This window comes from Dendrobates tinctorius, unplaced genomic scaffold (assembly GCF_039654945.1).
Source record: "Dendrobates tinctorius isolate UK_male_01 unplaced genomic scaffold, ASM3965494v1 ptg000151l, whole genome shotgun sequence".
NCBI lineage: Eukaryota > Metazoa > Chordata > Amphibia > Anura > Dendrobatidae > Dendrobates > Dendrobates tinctorius.
Genome location: NW_027361818.1, coordinates 2,162,060 through 2,184,273, shown reverse-complemented (window position 1 = coordinate 2,184,273; position 22,214 = coordinate 2,162,060). Strand labels below are relative to the sequence as shown.

The window sequence follows — 22,214 nt, the reverse complement described above, 5'->3', positions numbered from 1 at the left end:
ATTAATACGTAATTAGTTATTTTGGAACCCACCATTCCAAATATAAATTGTAATCCACCACTGTGCCCCTACCAATTATTCGTAACCACTTTCCCCATCTAATAAATATATAAATGAATTAGCACCTCTACTCTCCCCTAATTTAATACCAGTCACTGCATCCTTAATGCCCCCAATATATTTCCTGTTCCCCGCTTCATTATATTTACATGCCCCTTTTGCCCCAAATTCATTGTCATTTCTTCTTTCTATCCCCACCCTCAATTCGGTATCAACTGCTCTCCCCCCACATTCAATACATCATTTACTCTCCCCCACCCTCAATTTATGAATTGCTTCACCCCCAATTCATCATCATTTACTGTCCTCCACCCTCAATTCATCATTTACTGTCCCCACTGCACAATCTCAAAATATCATTTACCCCCACCCTCAAAATTCATCATTATTTGCTGCCCCCCATCATTATTTGCTCTCGTCACCTCCAACCTCACTTCATCTGGAGTACCTCTCCCCTACCACTTTATCATTTGCAATCACCCCCTACTTCATCATATGCAGTCCTCCTCCCCCTCCATCATTTGCAGTCCCCCCTCCCTCACTTCATGATTTGCCTTCCTCCATCTGCAGTCCCCTTAACCATTTATGTTATAAAGAAAAAAAACACGGAGTGAGCTAGAGCTACACAGCCGTTCAAGTTAGATGGCAGTGGAGCTCCAGAAAAGTTCCCAGCACCGAGGTGTGCACTGCACACAGCACTTTATTGCACCCTGAGGCCAAGTGACTCGAAGCGTAAGACGGGGTGCCGGACCCCCCTTTCTCCTGCTCACAAGGCCCTATATATCGGTAAGATCAGTAATGACCTGATGGCCGCCCTGCTTGGCACACAAAACCATCCACAACTTGTCTCCTCCAAACATCTGTGACCTAGTGTTAGGAACGGCGGAACACACTAAATAAAATAATAAAGTGCTTTCGCTGCTCAGGGTCCACCGTGCAGTAGGTGGTCTAGCTGCTGCTAAGTGGTGGCAGACAAGCAATATGGCGGTATAATGCACACGGGTTAAACTTCACCCGGAGTGTGCAGAGCGGGCTCTGTTCTCACACAGAGGTGCTGCAACAAAACATACAAAACACTGAACCTGTTAGTTTCACAGGCTTCAGGTAGATGCACACATGGTATCTGGTCACAGGAGCAGGACCCAAGACAGGAGCTGCGTCCCTCTAGACCTACCATGTGTGCGGCGTCGCTTCTGCGGACGCCAAGGAGTGCTGCAGCACGGCGTAGGACACTGCCGCTCGACGACAAAGCCAGAAATCAAGCGCAATGTCGGACGCTAGCGGTGCGGTGAGCATAGTCACTTAAGGCTTGCCACTGACTTGCGCTGACTGCTAAACTAATTCCCTATCCACATGCGTAATATCAGAGGGAAGGGGTTTCAAATGAGTCAGTCACCAGAATCATTCATCCGTCACCATTCACACAGCAAGTATAGTCTATACTAGCGCATGGCAGACCGGCCATGCGCACTTTTTATAGCCGTGCGGGACCTTCCAGATCTCCAAGATGGACCAATGAGATCTGGAACAGGACCCGGGCACATGACTCCCAAACTCCAATGGGAGATCGTCTCGTGAGCATGCCGCGAAGGAGCACACAGCGCCATGGAATAAATGTTGCTATAATAGTTACTAATATAATTCAGGAGACTACCTGTTGAATGAGAGCAGTTCATATGTATCAACTAAAAACTAATTGAGGATGTAGTAAAAATAGTAATATATGTGTACTAAGGAAAGTAAATGTCAGATCATTCGAATTAAAGGGAACACCGAACGTGTGGCCAAAAATATTCTAAAACGCCTTTATTAGAACAGATGGTGAATAGTGGCACTACTGAAAGAGTGCCCACACTTTCATATAATACATACACATGATAAAATATATAGTTAAGGGTCCCGTCACACTAAACGATGCACCAGCGATCCCGACAACGATGCGACCTTGTCAGGATCACTGGTGCCTCTCTACATGATTGCTGGTGAGCTATCAAACAGGCAGATCTCACCAGTGAGGACACTGGTATCCAAGGTAAATATCGGGTAACTAAGCGAGCACGTCGCTTAGTTACCCGCTGTGTACCTTGGCTACCCGCATGCTCGCGCTGGGAGCTGGTATCCCAGGTAAATATCGGGTAACTAAGTGCATGCGTCACTTAGTTACCCGCTGTGTACCCTGGATACCAGCTCCCAGTGCGGGCACGCAGGTATTTAAGGTATACAGCGGGTAACTAAGTGATGTGCGCGCTTAGTTACCCAATATTTACCTTGGATACCAGCTCCCAGCATCTGCTTACATCGCTTTGAGCTCGCTGATTGTTGGTCTCCCGCTGCCAAACGCAGCGATGCGTGCTAGCCAGTGGGAGACCAACGATGAAAAATGGCCCAGGACATTGCTGCACGATCAGCGGTACCCGGCGGGGGGGGGGCGGTCGCTGATGCGTGTCACATGGCGAGATCGCTGTTGCGTGACAAAATCAGCGATCTCGCTGTGTGTGAATCAGGGGTAATACAGGTAAAAATGGCAACATAAGGAACACTCACTATTGGTTATAAGTGCTGATAGCACAAGAGATTGCCCATATAAAATGAATTATAGGAAAAGTAATACAAGTAGAAGATCTAGAATAGTTGAAATATACCAAAATGAATTAGCTTAATAATGTATAATCACAAATGTGGACATATGCATGTGCTGGAGACATCACTCCTTAACTCCTTCATGCTGTAGCACTTTTTTGTTTTTGCGTCTCTGTTTTTCACTCTCCTTCCCTGAGCCATAACTTTTATTTTTCCGTCAATATGGCCATGTGAGGGCTTGTTTTTTGCAGGATGAGTTGTACTTTTGAACAACACCATAGGATTTATAATATTGTGTACTGGAAAATGGGGAAAAAAATTCCAAGTGTGAAATTGCAAAAAAAAAAAAAAGTGCAATTCCACAACTGTTTTTTTTTATGTTCACCAAATGCTAAAACTGACCTGCCATTATGATTCTCCAAGTCATTACAAATTTGTAGATAGCAGATATGTATAGGTTCTTTTTTATTTAAGTAGTGAAAGCAAAATCCAAAGTTTATTAAAAAAAATTTCGTCAGCATCTACGTTTTTCATGATCTGGGGCTGGGTGAGGGCTTTTTTTGCGTGCCTAGCTGATGTTTTTATTGATACAATTTTTGTGTGGATTCTATCTTTTGATTGCTCTTTATTGCATTTTAATGCAATGTTGCGGTGACCAAAAAATATAATTTCGTCATTTTGACTTTTTTCGCTATCCCGTTTACCAATTGGATTAATTCTTTTTACATCTTGATAGATTGGGCGATTCTGAACGCTGCGATACCAAATATGTGTTTTTTTTATTTTGAGCATTGCGAATGGGGGGTGATTTGAACTTTTATATTTTTTAAATTATTTTTTATATTTTTAAAACTTTTTTTACTTTTCACTTGCTTCATTAGTCTCCATGGGAGGCCAGAAGCTGCAATAATCTGATTGAATCTGCTACAAATAGGCGACGATCAGATCACCTATGTGTAGCAGAAATGCTTACTTGCTATTAGTGATGAGCGAGTATACTCGTTGCTCGGGTGTCCTCCGAGTATTTTGGCGTGCTTGGAGATTTAGTTTTCATTGCGTCATCTGCATGATTTGCGACTGCTAGCCAGACTGAATACATGTGAGGAATGCCTGTTCGGGAATTCCCACATGTATTCAGCCTGTCTACATGTCACAAATCATGCAGATGAGACAAGGAAACCTAAATCTCCGAGTACGCCAAAATACTCGGAGGACACCCGAGCATGCTTGGGGAAAACCCGAGAAACGAGTATACTCGCTCATCACTACTTACTATGAGCGTCAACCGCTGGGCGGTGGTCATAGCAATCTGGCAATGACAACCACAGTGGTCTGCATCGGTCATGTGACACAGGCGCTGATGAGTGATTAGTGACACGCTTCCACAATCACATTAAGGCCGGAGTCACACACAGCGAAATACGGCCGAGTCTCGCAGGTTAAAACCAAGCTCTGGCACCGGCACTCTGGAGCGGAGCATGCAGCTCCATGTATTGCTGTGCGGCTGCATGCTCTGCTCTGGAGTGCCGGTGCCAGAGCTTGGCTTTAACCTGCGAGACTCAGCCGTATCTCGCTGTGTGTGATCCCGGCCTAAATGCTGAAGTCAGTGATTGACAACGGCATTTAACAGGTTAACAGCCACAGGTGGATCGCGATTTCAGAGAGCCGCTGCAATCTATAAACTGCAGTGGTCAGGTGACTAGAAGATGATGTCACTGAAGATTGAGTTTGCGTCCTTTCATTATTATTATTATAGTATTCATGCTTAAAAGAAATTGCAGTGCTGGATAACTCATATACCACTTCCATTTGCAAGTCCAATATAAATTTTACGGTAGCTTTTCATGGATCTTGAAAGGAAAATATAGGAAGAAATGTCCATATTTTCAGAAATCTAAATTGGAGCTGTATGATAAATGGTTAACCAGACCTTTAGGCCATGTGCACACGTTGCGGATTCTGCTGCGGATCTGCAGCGTTTCAGGCTCTGCGGGTCTGCAGCAGATTTAGGTGCGTTCTACAGTACCATTGTTTTCAATGGTAAACTGAAAAACGCTGCACATGCTGTGGATTTTTCCACAGGTTACAATCCGCAGCATGTTAATTCTTTGTGCGGAATCCGCTGCGGTTACACATGCTCCATTGTAGAGGTGTGAAACTGAAGGGCTAAACCGCAGGCTAATCTGCAGGTCTTTTGACCTGAGAATTTACCTGCGGAATTTTCCAAATCCGCAGCAACAAAAACTACGTGTGCACATAGCCTTACAACGAAACTTCAAGGTGTGTAAGAAAAAACAACAAAAAACAGAAATTGCTTGATTAAAAGTGTGCACCACATCAGCTTTAACTCTGTTTAAATTTTTTTCATAGCGCATTCATTCATCATATTTGTAAGTTTACCTCTCTGTTGTAAATTGAACTCTGGTTCCCTTTGTGAGAGGCAGTGATACCACTATAACTAACAAGAAGTTGGTTTGTGACTATCTGGTATACTAGGAAATAAGAGACTCCACATGGGCAAGGCAACTTTTCAGGGCTTAAAAAGAGAAATCGGATGAGGTTCCACCGAGATTCGAACTCAGATTGCTGGATTCAAAGTCCAGAGTGCTAACCATTACACCATGGAACCTGCTGTGATGGTTGTTTATGTATACAGTTTACTGGAGTAAAGCCCTTGCCATTAAGGGTGTGTGCACATGCTGCAGATTCTGCTGCGGTTCCGCAATGGATTCGGCCGCTGCGTATCCGCAGCAGTTTTTGCTGCGGTGTATAGTACCATAATAACCTATAGATATTAAAAACCGCAGTACAGACGGTGCGGATTTTCCGTGGTTTCCAATCCACAGAAAGAATTGACATGTCAATTCTTTCTGCGAATTCCGCTGTGGTTTGCCATCTCCATTGTGGAGATGAAAAACCGCAAGTCTTTTGACCTGCGGATTTTACAAAATCCGCGCGGCCAAATCCGCACCCCAATCCGCGGCGTGTGCACGTACCCTAAGCAAAAACCTTGTCCTGTCTAGTTACTAGTTACAGAATCCTATTCAAGCAAGTCTATGGATGCAGAAAGGAAATTTTAACCCATGCAAGTCATCTTTATTGCATTAGATTTTAATGGATACAATGCAATTATTAGTAGGAAACTAATTGATCTTGTAAATTTGAATAACTCCTGATAAAAACATGGTTGCCATATTTATGCAAAATGCAGGCATGAGGGCTCAATATAGATCACAATTCAGAAGAAACATAATCCATTTTTTTCTGAATAAGAGATTTTTATATATATAATACTTGTGTGTACTTAGCCTAAGGTTGACCTCAGGCTAATTGTAGAATTATCCTCCCGAGGGACTATACCCAAGACCCCCATCATGAATTCATGTTTTATTTCAGGCTAGGCTTAGATACTGGAAAAAAAAGTTACATTTGACTTTTTAAAATATTTTCAATTATACTGTACATTAAGTTATGTAAAAACTTAAATTTGAGTTGATGTAAAAGGTTCTTTTCAGAAAGCACAATCGGCAGGATTTAAACCTACATAGGGGAGACCGCCACAAAATCCTGCTGATAGGTTCACTTTACTTACGACTATATGACTGCGATTGCATCTGTTACACCTCTGCAGATGTGAACATATAAATTGTAATTACACTATATGGACCACAGTATTGTTATTTTGTACATTCTGGGTACAGGAGCTTTTATCGCATCTCAAGTCCAAAGGCATTAATATGGAATTCTCCCTCTTAAGGCTACGTGCACATGCTGCGGATTGGGGTGCGGATTTGGCCATGCGGATTTTGTAAAATCCGCAGGTAAATCTGCAGGTCAAAAGACCTACGGTTTTGCCATGCGGTTTTTCATCTCCACAATGGAGGAGATGGCAAACCGCAGCGGAATCCGCAGAAAGAATTGACATGTCAATTCTTTCTGCGGTTTCAAAACTGCAGCAAAACTGCTAGCGCGTCACCGATTTTGTGACACAGCAACGATATCGCTACATGTGATACTCGCCTCCGACCGGCTCCCCTGCTGGTTATCGCTGATCGCACGAGATCGTCCACGTCCATTTCTCGTCGTCAGCTTCCTGCTGGCGCCAATGAGCGAGCTATGGACGCGGGCGGAAGATGGCGGTCATCACTTTGTCTGAAAGGTAAGTAGCGACCAGCGAGCATCGCTACATCGCTGTGAGATCTGCCTGTGTGGCAGCTCACTAGCGACCATTTAGTGATGCATCAGCGATCCTGACCTGGTCGTTTCGTGGTCGGGATCGCTGGTGCATCGCTAAATGTAAAGGGGCCTTTAGGCATTTGTTCTGTTTCCTACCTTGGTTGGCCAATGTTTACTTTGTATAAGACACTATTGGGAACTGGTCCTTCGTCAGGGGGCACCGTCCAGACTGAACCAGGTAGTTTAAAAATGTATGGCTGGCTAATAGGATGGGATCGGGAAAAGTTCAGGACTCGGGAGGACTGCTTTGTGTGCATATACCCTTAGTTTTTATGGTTATATATGGCGGTTTACTGGTGGTGTGGGAAATTATATGAAAGTAAGGTTTATATACTCCAACTTCTTGAATAGAACTGTATATGCTGATAATGTCTGTAAAGCGCAGTGGGCTTAAAAAGAGCATGTCAGCAGTTTTGACCGATATAAGATATGGCCACTGCCTTTCAGGGCTTATATACAGCAGTCTATGAATGAATTGTTTGTCTATTTAAAGCTTTGAAGTGTCTTCATCTGTACATTTGTAGCATTTCCCGATGAAGAAGTCTCAGTACTTTGAAACACGTTGAATAAAACCACATTTCATTTTCATTCGCTCGGATCTTCAGTTATTCAGCAGCGTAGAATAAATCCACGTGTATCCCATTTTTTTTCCCTACGGTTGGCCACTTTGTGGACCTGTGGATCTGCTGCAGTGAATATTCCTATAAGCTCAATTATAGCTCCATCTGGTGAGTACAGTTCATTGTATCAAACCATTTGTGTCTTGGATAAGACCCTATTTGTGCTCTTTTCTCTAGAAGCACATACTTTATTTCCACTGGCGGCACTTTTAGACTTAAAGAACAATTTTATGGGACCCTTTGCTAAATACGTTTACATTTCTTCTGGTGTATACTTTGCATGCTACAAGACTTTCCAGGCATCAGGGATCCCTTTGTCCATGGGTGATGGGTTTTCCTTAAAAACTTTATTGGACTCTGTAAACCTGGTAAACTAAAGTTTTCAAGAAAAATATTTGTTTATTAAATTTATCAACAGCACAAATTTATCAGCAGTGACCCTTCACCTGGATATGTTCTCTTTTCTTTTAAAAAAATAGCGTGAGTAAATGAACTTGGTTAGAGTAGTTCTAGGAAATATTTGTTTACTAATTTAGAATCTTTATAATCTTGATAATGTGTGCAAACTGTAAAGCGCTGCGGAATGTTAGCGTTATATAAAAATAAAGATTATTATTTGAAGTGTAATAAAAATTTTAGGCTCCCTGTCGGGGAATCGAACCCTGGGCTCCCGCATGACAGTCGGAGATACTTACCACTATACTAACGAGGAACTGCTATACATTGACTTTGTGTTCTTTGGGTCGGCAGATATCTAATTCTCTGTTCCTTTTTCACAATTGCATACAACATTTTTCCTGTGCATCCCTCCTACTTTAAAGCTCTCTACCCCAACATATCAGACTTTCACCTACTGTGGAAAACTTCAAAAGGAACTATTTTTTCTGACAAGCCAACAGTAACCCTTGTTCCACCATACTGCTCTGCCTTCACTTAAGGCCCCGTCTCACATAGCGAGATCGTTAACAAGATCACTGAAACGATCCTCTGTAGACTTGAACGTCACAGGCAGGGTCCTCTCTCCTTTACCACTTGGTGACTCGTGTTGTTTACAGTTATTGTACTTGTTTTTGTTATGCATACCCCTTTTTTCGTATGATCATAATATAGACTAGACTTAGATGCTGAAAGAAAAGCTTAAATGTAAATTATTTAAACATTTTCAATGATATTGTGTAAGATATGTAAAAACTTAAAACTGAGTTGATTTATTAAAAAATGATTTTCAAGAGCGTAGTCGGCAGGATTTGAACCTGCGCGGGGAGACCCCAATGGATTTCTAGTCCATCGCCTTAACCACTCGGCCACGACTACATGTTTGTGACTTGTGCTGTGGCAGTTATATAACCCACAATGGTGTAAACCGCTAGTTTTTTATGATGCTTTGGTAGAGGAAAGTTATATACCCTCTATTCTAAGCTATAACCAACTGTTTCTCTTATGTTTATGTCTCAAAACATAGTTATAGTTTAATGATTTTTTTGGAAGTATTAAGACTAGGTATATTAGTTTTAATTAATGCAAAGAGCAAAGAGTAGATGTGAACTTAGCCTTAAAAGTGATCCAAAATGTTATGTACCCCAAAATAGTACCAATGAAAGCTTCAATTCAACCCTCCAGAAAAGATCCCAATTATATCAATCACATCAAACAAAGTGGTTTCAACATTACTGGTGGCACAGAGGCTTTGGAAAACTGACAAAGCTCTCCTCCCAAAAAGGAAATCAAGCAAGTTTTGTGTACCAAATTTTCCCCTACCTGTTGAGCCACCAGTGTGCAGGGAAGCTCTGGGAAAAAGCATCAACCTTGACATTTTTGACCCCTGGACGGAAAGTGACAACAAATTTGAACCTAGTAAAAAACAGGGACCATCTAGCTTGCCTAGGGTTGAGACGTTTAGCTGATTGAAAATATGAGAGGTTCTTATGCTCAGTAATAACAGTAATGGGATGGAAAGCCTCTCCAACCAATGTCGCCATTCTTAAAATGCCAATTTAATTGCCAAAAGTTCCCTATTACCCATGTCATAATTTCAACTGAAGACAATTTCTTAGAAAAGAATGCGCATGGATGCCATTTACCAGGGGATGGACCCTGAGACAACACAGACCCAACACCCACCTCTGACACATCAACCTCCACAACAAAGGGTTGGGAAACATCAGGTTGACCGAGTATAGGAGCCATGGTGAAACAGCTCTTTATGGAGGAAAAAGCCAGCAGGGTGGCATCCAACCATTTAAAAAAATCAGTCCCCTTCCTTGTCATGTCAGTAAGGGATTGCACAATTACTGAATAATTTTGGATGAATTTTCGGTAACAATTAGCAAAGCCCAGAAAACGCTGTAGAGCCTTCAGGTTCTCAGGACTGTCCCAATCAAGGACAGCATGGACCTCCGTATCCATCCGAAAACCCAAAGATGACAACAAGTACCCCAAAAACTGCATCTCCTGGATGGCAAAAAAAACATTTTCCTAGTTTGGCATATAAAGTAGTTTGTAATCTCTTGATATTTGCAGTACCTGCTTAACATGCTCTTGATATGTCTCAAAATCTGGATAAATACCATGTTTTGGCATAGGTGGTTTCCTTCATTGGAGACTGCCCTTCCCGTGGTTGTTCCTTCCCGGGGAAAGACCTGGCTAGTCATTGCTTGCGTTGAGAAACATGTGATGGTGTCTCAGCGGCTTGTGTATGTTTTACATATTTCCCATAAGGGATGGGGGCATTGCTCTAGAATCACTGCGTTGAGAAACTTGTGATGGTGTCTCCACAGTGCTGGATGTTGATCTCCATGAGTTCATTCTTCCTCTTTTTTCACATTGAAAGGTAAGTACGACCGCCGAGCATCGCTACATCGCTGTGAGATCTGACTGTGTGGCAACTCACTAGTGACCATTTAGCGATGCACCAGTGATTCTGACCGGGTCGTATCGTGGTCGGGATCGCTGGTGCATAGCTAAATGTAAAGGGGCCTTTAGGCATTTGTTCCCTTTCCTACCTTGGTTGGCCAATGTTTACTTTGTATAAGACACTATTTTAAACTATACTAATCCCAAGTGCCATCTTAGGTGACCAAGACAAGATGGTAAACCTGGGAAAATCACACAAATAAATGATTTTCACGTGCTGCCGTACTTGCTTTTTTTCATTAAAAATGCTCAAAACTGGATACCTGCATTTTAGCGGTGTTATTTTCACCACCCATTGCTTTCAGTGGGTGAGAAAAGCTGAAAGAAGTGACTTAGGGTCCCGTCACACACAGCGATCTCGCTGATTTTATGACACACAGCGATCTCGCCAGCCTCAGGACAGCTGCCCCAGCACAGCTGCCCCTGCCCCAGCACAGCTGCCCCAGCCTCAGGACAGCTGCCCCAGTGCCGCTGCCCCAGCACAGCCAACCTGCCCCAGCACAGAACCGCCACCGCACGAGCCTGGACCACTGAATGACCCCTGTGACTACTCCTCCACCTGTGCCGGATCCCTTCCCAGGTAAGCTGAATTCGGACTGTAAGACGGACCCCCATTTGAGACATTATTTTTTTTCCCCTATTTTCCTTCTGAAAATTGGGGTGCGTCTTATGGTCCGGTGCGTCTTATAGTCCGGTGCGTCTTATAGTCCGAAAAATACGGTAAATATTAACTGATCGGCTGACGTTTAACACAGAATCATCTAATGTAAATGGATTTTCATAGTAAGGCAAGGTTTTGTGATGTTGCTACTTATATGAATCAAAACATGTATGTGTTATATGGATATAAAAATCTGCCCACATTACAACTGTCAGAATAAGGTCTTATTCTCATGAAAAGGCAGTATCGTACAAAAAGACTCTGGCCCGTACGGGGATCGAACCCGCGACCTTGGCGTTATTAGCACCACGCTCTAACCAACTGAGCTAGCCGGCCACTTATGTTTTAAGATTGTGAAGATAGATGACTCACGAGTAAAGTCACCACTGAATTTCCACAATGTTTTAATAAAGTTTTATGCCCTCTATACTAAACTTTATCCAACCGGCCATTTTATGTTTATGCCTCATAATTTTGTTATATTTTAACGACTTATTTGGAATCCATAAAGACTCTGTATATTACTTTTAATCAATACATATATCACAGAATAAATGTGAACTTAGCCTTAAAAGTGACCCAACATGTTATCGTACCCCCCAGTACATTTTGGCATTACTGTAACAATGAGATTCCACATAGTTTTCATAGTGCATTTTGACAGAATCACAAGCTGGGCATAATTTATTGGGCACTACAATGGAAAATTTGCGATTTTCACTCTAAGGCTGGAGTCACACAACGAATAAAAAATCGGTCCCATTTTAACGGTCCGAAATCGCACAAAGGTATCTTAACCAGTGATGCATTTTTTATGCGATTTTTCTTCATTGATGCGATTTTAATCGCATGTAAGGATCCTTTTGACATCCGTCTGGCGAGATTTTCTCGCAGGATAGCTAAATGGATATATAATGGAGTCCAATGACAGGTTTCCCCACACAAACGAATTAATAGATCTAGACACATTATGTATATATATATATATATATTTTATACATGTCATAGAGACACATTTATATATATATTTCTAATTCATACAGTTCTTAATTGCAGAATAGCCACTGAAACATTAGCCGGCTTTTGTATAACATTCTCCTGCCCGACATGAAATGACACATGGTTTACATATAGTTAACCATTTCATTTCATGTTTTCTTTAAAATTTCTATCACTATTAATTATATGAGGGCTTGTGGGTAAAATTTTGGACTTGTAGGGGTTCATTTAACGGGTTAATTCGTTGTATTAAATTACGGGGACTCCCTGCAGCCTCAGTGACGTCAGCGGGAGTCCCCGCAATTTAATACAACGAATTAACCCCTTAAATGAACCCCTACAAGCCCAAAATTTTACCCACAAGCCCTCATATAATTAATAGTGATAGACATAAAAAAAAACATGAAATGAAATGGTTAACTATATGTAAACCATGTGTCATTTCATGTCGGGCAGGAGAATAATTATACAAAAGTCGGCTAATGTTTCAGCGGCTATTCTGCAATTAAGAACTGTATGAATTAGAAATATATATATAAATGTGTTTCTATAACATCTATAATATATATATAAATATATTTATTTAATGTGTCTAGATCTAGTAATTTGTTTCTTTATTTAACCGGACACTGTGATTTTACTGTATTTAGAAAAAAAAATTGCCGGCTTTTGGTGCGATTTTAGCGCAACTCACACATCGGGTCCGTTTGCAATCCCATTTTTTCTCGCCCCATAGACTTGCATTGTCGAATCCGATCCGAAAATCGGTGACAATCGCAGCATGCAGAGGATCGGATGCGATAAAAAATCGCATGATGTGAGCTGCCCCATAGAATAATGAGTTTTTTATCGCCTTGCATTCATCCGTTTTATTCGCCAGTGTGACTCCGGCCTAACATCCATTGCGTGAATATTTCTGAAAGACACTGATAGTCAAAATTGTCACTATACCTGTAAATGAATTCCCAGGGAGGTGTAATTACTATAAGGCCTCTTTCACACTTCAGTTTTTTTGACATTCACAATTCGTCGGCTCGACGGATCCATCACAGATTGTAAAAAACTGATGCGACGGATCCGTTTTAGACAGATCTAATAGATGCACCTTTTCTTGCCAGCTGCGGGCGGCTATTTTTAGGCTGTGGGGGCCAAGATCAATTGCCCCTTAGCAGCCTGAGAATATCATCCCCCAGCTGTCTGCTTTAGCAAGGCTGGTTGTCAAAAATGGGGTGGACCCTAGTTTTTTGATTATTTTTTTAAATATTTTTTTTAAAAAGTGTGGGAACCCCTCTATTCTTGATAACCGGCCTTGCTGAAGCTGACAGCTGAGGGTTGCAGCCCCCAGCTGTGAGTTTTGTCTGACTGGTTTTCAAAAATAGGGGGAGACTCACGCCATTTTTTCTATTTATATTCAGCGCAGGAGCTGCAGATGGATACTCCCATCCGCTGCTCCTGCTTTCACTGTAATTCGTAGTAGTAGGTGTCAGATGATGGGATCAGTTCCATCAGCTGACACCAGTGACCAAAGGTAAACTGAGCATGCTCATTTTTAAAAATAGAATCCGTCACCGGATTCCGTCATGTGACGGACTACGACGGATCCATCGACCATAGGCGCCCATTCTAGCAGATGACGAACGGCGATGGATCCGTCCAACTTTTCGACGGAGACAAAAAACGTTCCTTTGTGCGTCGTCTCCAGCCGCCGGGCAGAGAATTTCCGACTGATCTGGCGAATGACGGATGAAACTTGGGGCCATCCGTCACTAATACAAGTCTAAATGTAAATTGTGCTCCTCTATAACCCTGCTATATGCCCAAACAGTTCTCTGCGACCACACAGCGTGCTGATCACCATGTTCAGGAGAATTAGTGTACCAAAATAAGAGGTTAGTTTTACATATTTCCACTTGTGAAAATGTAAATTCTGGGGCTATAACATAATTTTAGTGATTAAAATGCATTAATTTTTTTCTTCACATAGTGTAAATGTCGGTGACACACCTGAGGTTTCAATATGCTTACTGCACCCCTAGATTAATTCATTGAGAGGTACAGTTTGAAAAATGAGGTCTGCCAATGAAATCATTCCAGCAAAATCTGTTGTGCGATATGGTGCTCCTTCCCTTAGCTTTGCACTGTGTCTGAAATGTAGTTTCTTGTCACATATGGGGTATTGGAGCATTCAGGAAAAAATGCATAACAAATCATATGGTCCATTCTGTCCTTTTAACCCTTCAGAACATTAAATCAGTGTTTTACTGGAAAAATAGGTAATTGTTGATTTCTAGTGATGAGAGCATGTGCTCAAATAAGGTGTTATCTGAGCACACTCTAGTGCTAGTAGAGTATCTTTGGCGACCTTAAAAACTATGCTTGGGTCACTGTGACTGCATGTCTCACTGCTGTTCAGCAGTCGCAACCCATGAACGCTCGCTCATCAAGATTCATTTCCACTGGCCAATGTTATACAATTCTGTGAATGACCTGTGAGTTTAAAATTCTCATTAAACCCTGGATAAATTACTCGAGAGGTATAGTTTCCAAAATACTTATTTTGTGCCGTTTTGGCATATCAGAGCCTCCACAATCTATTTAAAAAAAAACCACCAAAAAGTCAAATAGAGATCTTTCCCTTGTGACCAAACAATAGTTTTTGACCACTTTTGGGGGTATCGGCACACTAAAGATAAATTGCACTACACATTCCCATGCAACCCTTGGGTTGTCAGCAGGTGCCCTAGTCCGCTAGCTTAAAGTGCATGGACCACTGAACACCTGCTTTCCTTTTACTGTGGGCATAATACCACTCCCACAACACAGGGTGAAGGTAAAACAGCGTGACAATACTTTATTGAACCACAAAATAGGCGAATAACAAGTGGGGAAGACCCAGCACAATACTCAAGATTGTGTAAAATTCCAGAGTCGCACCCTTTCGCTGACCTGCTGGTATAAGAACAGCTGTAACTTCAGATTTTCCGGGGCTGATTACCCCACTTGTGGTAAGCACAGAGAGGAGGTAACAAGCTTAGGAAGATGACAGTCTATAGAGGCACAAGGTCAGGTGACCAGAGGGTTACAACCAGGCTTTCCAAACATCCATGAAGCCAGGTGACCAGTGGATCCCAAACCTGGCTTTGTCCAAGCGTATCCATGGGGCTCAGGTGACCGATGGGTCCAAATCTTGACTACCCCAAACCTATCCATGGTTCAGTGATGGTAAATGGAACAGATCTGAATTCCTTCTGCCAGAGCTGTTGTTCCCTAAGCTGACATTGTGTAGAATGTCAAATCTGTGTCCCTAGTGATGGAGCCATGATGTCTTGGCTGCTGTCTTGTAAAGATTCTCTGGTTCTTTGGATGACTTGGATGTGTATTCGTATATGTTACAGGGACATATTTTTTATTGCTAACAACTGTCCAAAGGTCAAGATGAAGATTGAAGATGTGATGAGGTTGACTCACATTGTTTGAATTTTTAATGAATTATCATATTTTTTCTCCTCTGTTTTGCAAGTCAACAAACTGCCTGGCCTTGACAATGTGTAAGCAACATATCAGCAAGTGTCCTTGTTCTATTAACCTGCATCTCTATCAACCTGGATAACAGCACAATATGTTACAACAAATTTCAGCTTACAGTTCAATATTACAGGTTTATACTAACAAAAGTCTGTTTTCTTGACCAATCAGAAAAAATACATAAATTTAAACGTCTACATATAGGTAACAGTCTTTTCCTTTTGGCTTGCTGAAAATAGAAGTCTGGTTAATTATGATAAAACTAGATTATGGCCCGATGCTATCGCATTGGGAGGATGCGATAGCATCACACCTCTTGCCATGTTAACCCTCAACACACACACACTCCTCTCACCTTTCACCATCTCCACTCACTCTTTCACTCCACATACGACCCTTTCTCTCACTTCGTCTCTCATACTCACGCCGTCATCGCCGCTGCTCCACGATCCCCGACATCTTCCACCGGCGCCATCCTGGATCCAGACGTTGTCCACGCCGGCGACATGTTCTTGCGGCGACGCCATCTTGAGTATCGTGAAATCCCGCGATAGTCAAGATGGCGTCACCGCAAGAACATGTCGCTGGCGTGGAGGACGTCGGGATCCAAAATGGCGTCGGCGAAATCTCGCAAGTTTTCGCCGACGCCATTTTGGATCCCGACGTCGTCCTCGCCGGCGACATGTCCTTGCGGCGACGCCATCTTGACTATCGCGGGATTTCGCCAATCCAAAATGGCATCGCCGCAAGAACATGTCGCCGGCGTGGAGGACGTCTGGATCCAGGATGGCGCCGGCGCAAGAAGATGTCGGGGAACATCGATCAGCGGCGATTACGGCGTGAGTATGAGAGACGGAGTGAGAGAAAGGGTCGTATGTGGAGTGAAAGACTGAGTGGAGATGGTGAAAGGTGAGAGGAGTGTGTGTGTTGAGGGTTAACATGGAAAGAGGTGTGCGGTGACGTCACCGGTTACAACTGGACGGAAGTTGTTACAACCGGAAGCTGCTTAGGGCATTTATTATTATAGATACTGTGAGGTTACACCTTTTAAAAATGAATAATCTGGTAGATCGTGCAACATTCTCATGGAAAAAAATGTGTTTAATTTTCACAGCCCAATGTTATAAATTTCTGTGAAGCAACAGTGATTCAATATGCTCACCACACCCGTACATTAATTCCTTGAGAGGAGGTGTGGTGTCCTTAATAGGGTCTCTTGGGTTTCTGCTGTTTTGGCATCTCGTGGGCTCTGCATTTTTGTGGAAAAAGCATAATCTTTAATTTTTCACTCCCCAGTGTTCTCTTTTGTAGGTTCCCTTTGTATTTTGTTAATTGATACAAGGAAACTAGTAACACTAATATTTCTTAAAGTTTTTTTATTTTTCACATTTTTTCCACACCTGCCCAAAACTTTTGCAAGTGAGTGTGTATACATTGTTTGAATTGTTTGAGATGATACATACAAACTTTCCTGTATGTTCTGAAAACTTTTACGTATTTTTACAGAAAACACCTCTTTAAATGGTAAGTAGCTGGTAACATAACACAGGCAATATATATTTAAACTGTAATACTTTTGCATTGTGTTGTGCAGAATTGTTTTTTAAGTTCAATATCTCATTGATAAAAAAAATTAAGGTCCCACCGAGATTTGAACTTGGATCGCTGGATTCAGAGTCCAGAGTGCTAACCATTACACCATGGAACCTACTGCTTTAATTCTGGTCATAGGGCAATTTATTGCTTCTGCAAGTACCAATGTTTGTGGCTTTTAATGGACTTTAAATAAAGAACAATTTTATGGGACACTTTGCTAGATACGTTTACATTTCTTCTGGTGTATACTTTGCATGCTGCAAGACTTTCCAGGCATCAGGGATACGTTTTCTTATTTTGCACATTTTTTCCCACACCTGATACCTGATTTGTGGGGGGGAACGACTGTTTCGGCGCATGGCAGAGCTCAGAATGGAAGGAGCGCAGTTTGACTTTTTCAATGCAAAATTGGCTGGAATTCAGATCGGACGCCATGTCACGTTTGGAGAGTCCCTGATGTACCTAAACAGTGGAAACCCCCTACAAGTGACCCCATTTTGGAAACTAGACCCCCCAAGGAACTTATCTAGATATGTGGTGAGAACTTTGAACCCACAAGGGCTTTACAGAAGTTTATAACGTACAGCAGTACAATTAAAAAATCATATTTTTTCCACAAAAATGATCTTTTCACCCCAATTTTTATTTTCCCAAGGGTAACAGGACCCTAAAAGTTATTGTTCAATTTGTCCTGAGTATGCTGATACCCCACATGTGGGGGTAAACCACTATTTGGGCGCATGGCAAAGCTCGGAAGGGAAGCAGCGCCATTTGACGTTTTTGGCTGGAATTGAGATCGGACATCATGTCGCGATTGGAAAACCCCTGATGTACCTAAACAGTGGAAACCCCCCACAAATGACACCATTTTGGAAACTAGACCCCCTAAGGAACTTGTCTAGATGTGTGGTGAGAACTTTGAACCCCCAAGGGCTTCACAGAAGTTTATAACATAAAGTCGTACAATTAAAAAATCATATTTTTTCCACAAAAATGATCTTTTCACCCTCAATTCTTATTTTTCCAAGGGTAACAGCACCCTAAAAGTTATTGTGCAATTTGTCCTGAGTATGCTGATACCCCACATGTGGGGGTAAACCACTATTTGGGCGCATGGCAGAGCTCGGAAGGGAAGCAGCGCCATTTGATGTTTTTGGCTGGAATTGAGATCGGACACCATGTCGCGATTGGAAAACCCCTGATGTACCTAAACAGTGGAAACCCCCCACAAATGACACCATTTTGGAAACTAGACCCCCTAAGGAACTTATCTAGATGTGTGGTGAGAACTTTGAACCCCCCAGTGCTTCACAGAAGTTTATAACATAAAGCCGTACAATTAAAAAATCATATTTTTTCCACAAAAATGATCTTTTCACCCTCAATTCTTATTTTTCCAAGGGTAACAGCACCCTAAAAGTTATTGTGCAATTTGTCCTGAGTACGCTGGTACCCCACATGTGGGGGTAAGCCACTATTTGGGCGCATGGCAGAGCTCGGAAGGGAAGCAGCGCCATTTGACGTTTTTGGCTGGAATTGAGATCGGACATCATGTCGCGATTGGAAAACCCCTGATGTACTTAAACAGTGGAAACCCCCCACAAATGACACCATTTTGGAAACTAGACCCCCTAAGGAACTTGTCTAGATGTGTGGTGAGAACTTTGAACCCCCAAGGGCTTCACAGAAGTTTATAACATAAAGCCGTACAATTAAAAAATCATATTTTTTCCACAAAAATGATCTTTTCACCCTCAATTCTTATTTTTCCAAGGGTAACAGCACCCTAAAAGTTATTGTGCATTTTGTCCTGAGTATGCTGATACCCCACATGTGGGGGTAAACCACTATTTGGGCGCATGGCAGAGCTCGGAAGGGAAGCAGCGCCATTTGACATTTTTGGCTGGAATTGAGATCGGACACCATGTCGCGATTGGAAAACCCCTGATGTACCTAAACAGTAGAAACCCCCCACAAATGACACCATTTTGGAAACTAGACCCCCTAAGGAACTTATCTAGATGTGTGGTGAGAACTTTGAACCCCCCAGTGCTTCACAGAAGTTTATAACATAAAGCCGTACAATTAAAAAATCATATTTTTTCCACAAAAATGATCTTTTCACCCTCAATTCTTATTTTTCCAAGGGTAACAGCACCCTAAAAGTTATTGTGCAATTTGTCCTGAGTACGCTGATACCCCACATGTGGGGGTAAACCACTATTTGGGCGCATGGCAGAGCTCGGAAGGGAAGCAGCGCCATTTGACGTTTTTGGCTGGAATTGAGATCGGACACCACGTCGCGATTGGAAAACCCCTGATGTACCTAAACAGTGGAAACCCCCCACAAATGACACCATTTTGTAAACTAGACCCCCCAAGTAACTTATCTAGATGTGTGGTGAGCACTTTGAACCCCCCAGTGCTTCAAAGAAGTTTATAACGCCCGGGCGTGAAAATAAAAAATTTGTATTTTTTCCACAAACATGATCTTTTAGTCACCATTTTTTTTATTTTCCCAAGGGTAACAGGAGAAATTGGACCCCAAAAGTTGTCCAATTTGTCCTGAGTATGCTGATACCCCATATGTGGGAGAAAACTACTGTATGGACACACGTCGGGGATCGGAAGGGAAGTAGTGACGTTTTGGAATGCAGACATTGATGGAATTGTCTGTGGGTGTCATGTTGCCTTTGTAGAGCCCCTAATGTACCTAAACAGTGGAAACCCCCCACAAATGACCCCATTTTGAAAACTAGACCCCCTAAGGAACTTATCTAGATGTGAGGTGAGCACTTTGAACCCCCAAGGGCTTCACAGAAGTTTATAATGCCAGGGCATGAAAATAAAAAAATCGTATTTTTTCCACAAACATGATCAATTAGTCCCCATTTTTTTTATTTTCCCAAGGGTAACAGGAGAAATTGAACCCCAAAAGTTGTTGTCCAATTTGTCCTGAGTACGCTGACACCCCATATGTGGGAGAAAACTACTGTATGGACACACGTCAGGGCTCGGAAGGGAAGTAGTGACGTTTTGGAATGCAGACTTTGATGGAATGGTCTGCGGGTGTCATGTTGCCTTTGGAGTGCCCCTAATGTACCTAAACAGTGGAAACACCCACAAATGACCCCATTTTGGAAACGAGAACCCCTAAGGAACTTATCTAGATGTGTGGTGAGCACTTTGAACCCCCAAGGGCTTCACAGAAGTTTATAATGCCCGGGCATGAAAATAAAAAATTGTATTTTTTCCACAAAAATGATATTTTTGCCCCCAATTTTTTATTTTCCTAAGGGTAACAGGAGAAATTGGACCCCAAAAATTGTTTTGCAATTTGTCATGAGTAGGCTGATACCCTACATGTGGGGGTAAAACACTGTTTGGGTGCATGGCAGAGCTTGGAAGGGAAGGAGCATCATATGACTTTTTCAACTCAGAATTGGCTGGAATTGAGATCAGACGCAATGTTGCATTTGGAGATCCCCTGATGTGCCCAAACAGTGGAAACCCCCAATTCTAACTCCAACCTGAACCCCAACACACCCCTAACCCTAATCTCAGCCCTAACCCTAACCCTAGCCCTAACCCTAACCCTAATGGAAAAATGGAAATAAATACATTTTTTAAATTTTATTATTTTTCCCTAACTAAGGGGGTGATAACGGGGGGTTTGATTTACTATTTATGGCGGTTTTTATTTTTGGCAGCTGTCGCACGCTAAAAGACGCTTTTTATTGCAAAAATAGTTTTTGCATCACCACATATTGAGAGCTATAATTTTTCCGTATTTTGACCCACCAAGTCATGTGAGGTCTTATTTTTTGCATGACGAGTTGACGTTTTTATTGGTACCATTTTCGGGCACATGACATTTTTTGATCGCTTTTTATTCCGATTTTTTGGACGCAGAATGAACAAAAACCAGCGTTTCATGAATTTCTTTTGGGGGAGTGCGTTTACACCGTTCCGCATGCGGTAAAATTGATAAAGCGGTTTTATTCTTCGGGTCAGTACGGTTACAGCGATACCTCATTTAGGTCGTTTTTTATGTTTAGTCGTTTTTTTGCAATGAAAACTATTTTATATAAAAAATAATTATTTTTGCATTGCTTTATTCTGCGAGCTATAACTTTTTTATTTTTTTGCTGATGATGCTGTGTGGTGGCTCATTTTTTGCGGGACAAGATGTCGTTTTTAGCGGTACCATGGATATTTATATGCGTCTTTTTGATCGCGCGTTATTACACTTTTTGTTTGGCGGTATGATAATAAATCATTATTTTTTGCTTCGTTTTTTATTTTTATTTTTTAAGGGGTTCGCTAAAGGGGTTAACTAATGGGACAGTTTTATAGGGCGGGTCGTTACGGACGCGGCGATACCTAATATGTGTACTTTTATTGTTTTGGGTTTTTTTTATTTTCAAAAAATGAATTTATTGGGGAATATTTTTTTTTTTTTTAATTTATTTGGCGATTTTTTTAAAATTATTTTTTCACTTTTTTTTTTAATTTTTTTTTAACTTTATTACATAGTCCCAGGTGGGACATCACTGTCATGTGACAGATCGCTGATCTGTCACATCACAGATCACTGTGACAGATCAGCAATCTGTCACAGGCATTGAAGAAGACTTCCTCTTGCCTGCGCTTTGCAGGCACTGAGGAAGCCAGCTTCCTCCAGGCCCCCGAAGGCCCCCGTCGCCATCTTGGATTCGGAGGCCTGGAGGAAAGGAGCCCCCCGCAGCAGCGCTGCATATTGCTCTGCCGTGGGGGGCTCAGGGAAGCATGGAGGGAGCCCCCACCCTGCCGATGCTTCCCTTTAACTCCTGGTACACCGCGATCATGTTTGATCGCGGTGTGCAAGGGGTTAACGTGTCGGGGGCGGTCCGTGACCGCCCCTGACACATTGTGCCGGGTGTCAGCTGTGATAATCAGCTGACACCCGGCCGCGATCAGCGGCACTCACCACGTGGGCGCCGCTGATCGTGGTAGACGTACTATCCCGTCCATGGGCATAGGGG

General features: G+C 42.3%; 4 non-coding genes across 4 annotated transcripts; all 4 read right to left on the bottom strand.

The window, feature by feature from the left end:
* Positions 1-5,197: 5,197 nt before the first annotated feature.
* Positions 5,198-5,269, bottom strand: TRNAQ-UUG (transfer RNA glutamine (anticodon UUG)). Its single transcript has one exon. It is a non-coding gene; the product is annotated as a tRNA-Gln (tRNA).
* Positions 5,270-8,728: 3,459 nt separating this feature from the next.
* On the bottom strand, positions 8,729-8,810 carry TRNAS-AGA (transfer RNA serine (anticodon AGA)). Its single transcript has one exon. It is a non-coding gene; the product is annotated as a tRNA-Ser (tRNA).
* A 2,522-nt stretch (positions 8,811-11,332) lies between these two features.
* TRNAI-AAU (transfer RNA isoleucine (anticodon AAU)) lies at positions 11,333-11,406 on the bottom strand. The gene has a single exon. It is a non-coding gene; the product is annotated as a tRNA-Ile (tRNA).
* Positions 11,407-17,230: 5,824 nt separating this feature from the next.
* TRNAQ-CUG (transfer RNA glutamine (anticodon CUG)) lies at positions 17,231-17,302 on the bottom strand. Its single transcript has one exon. It is a non-coding gene; the product is annotated as a tRNA-Gln (tRNA).
* Positions 17,303-22,214: the final 4,912 nt, after the last annotated feature.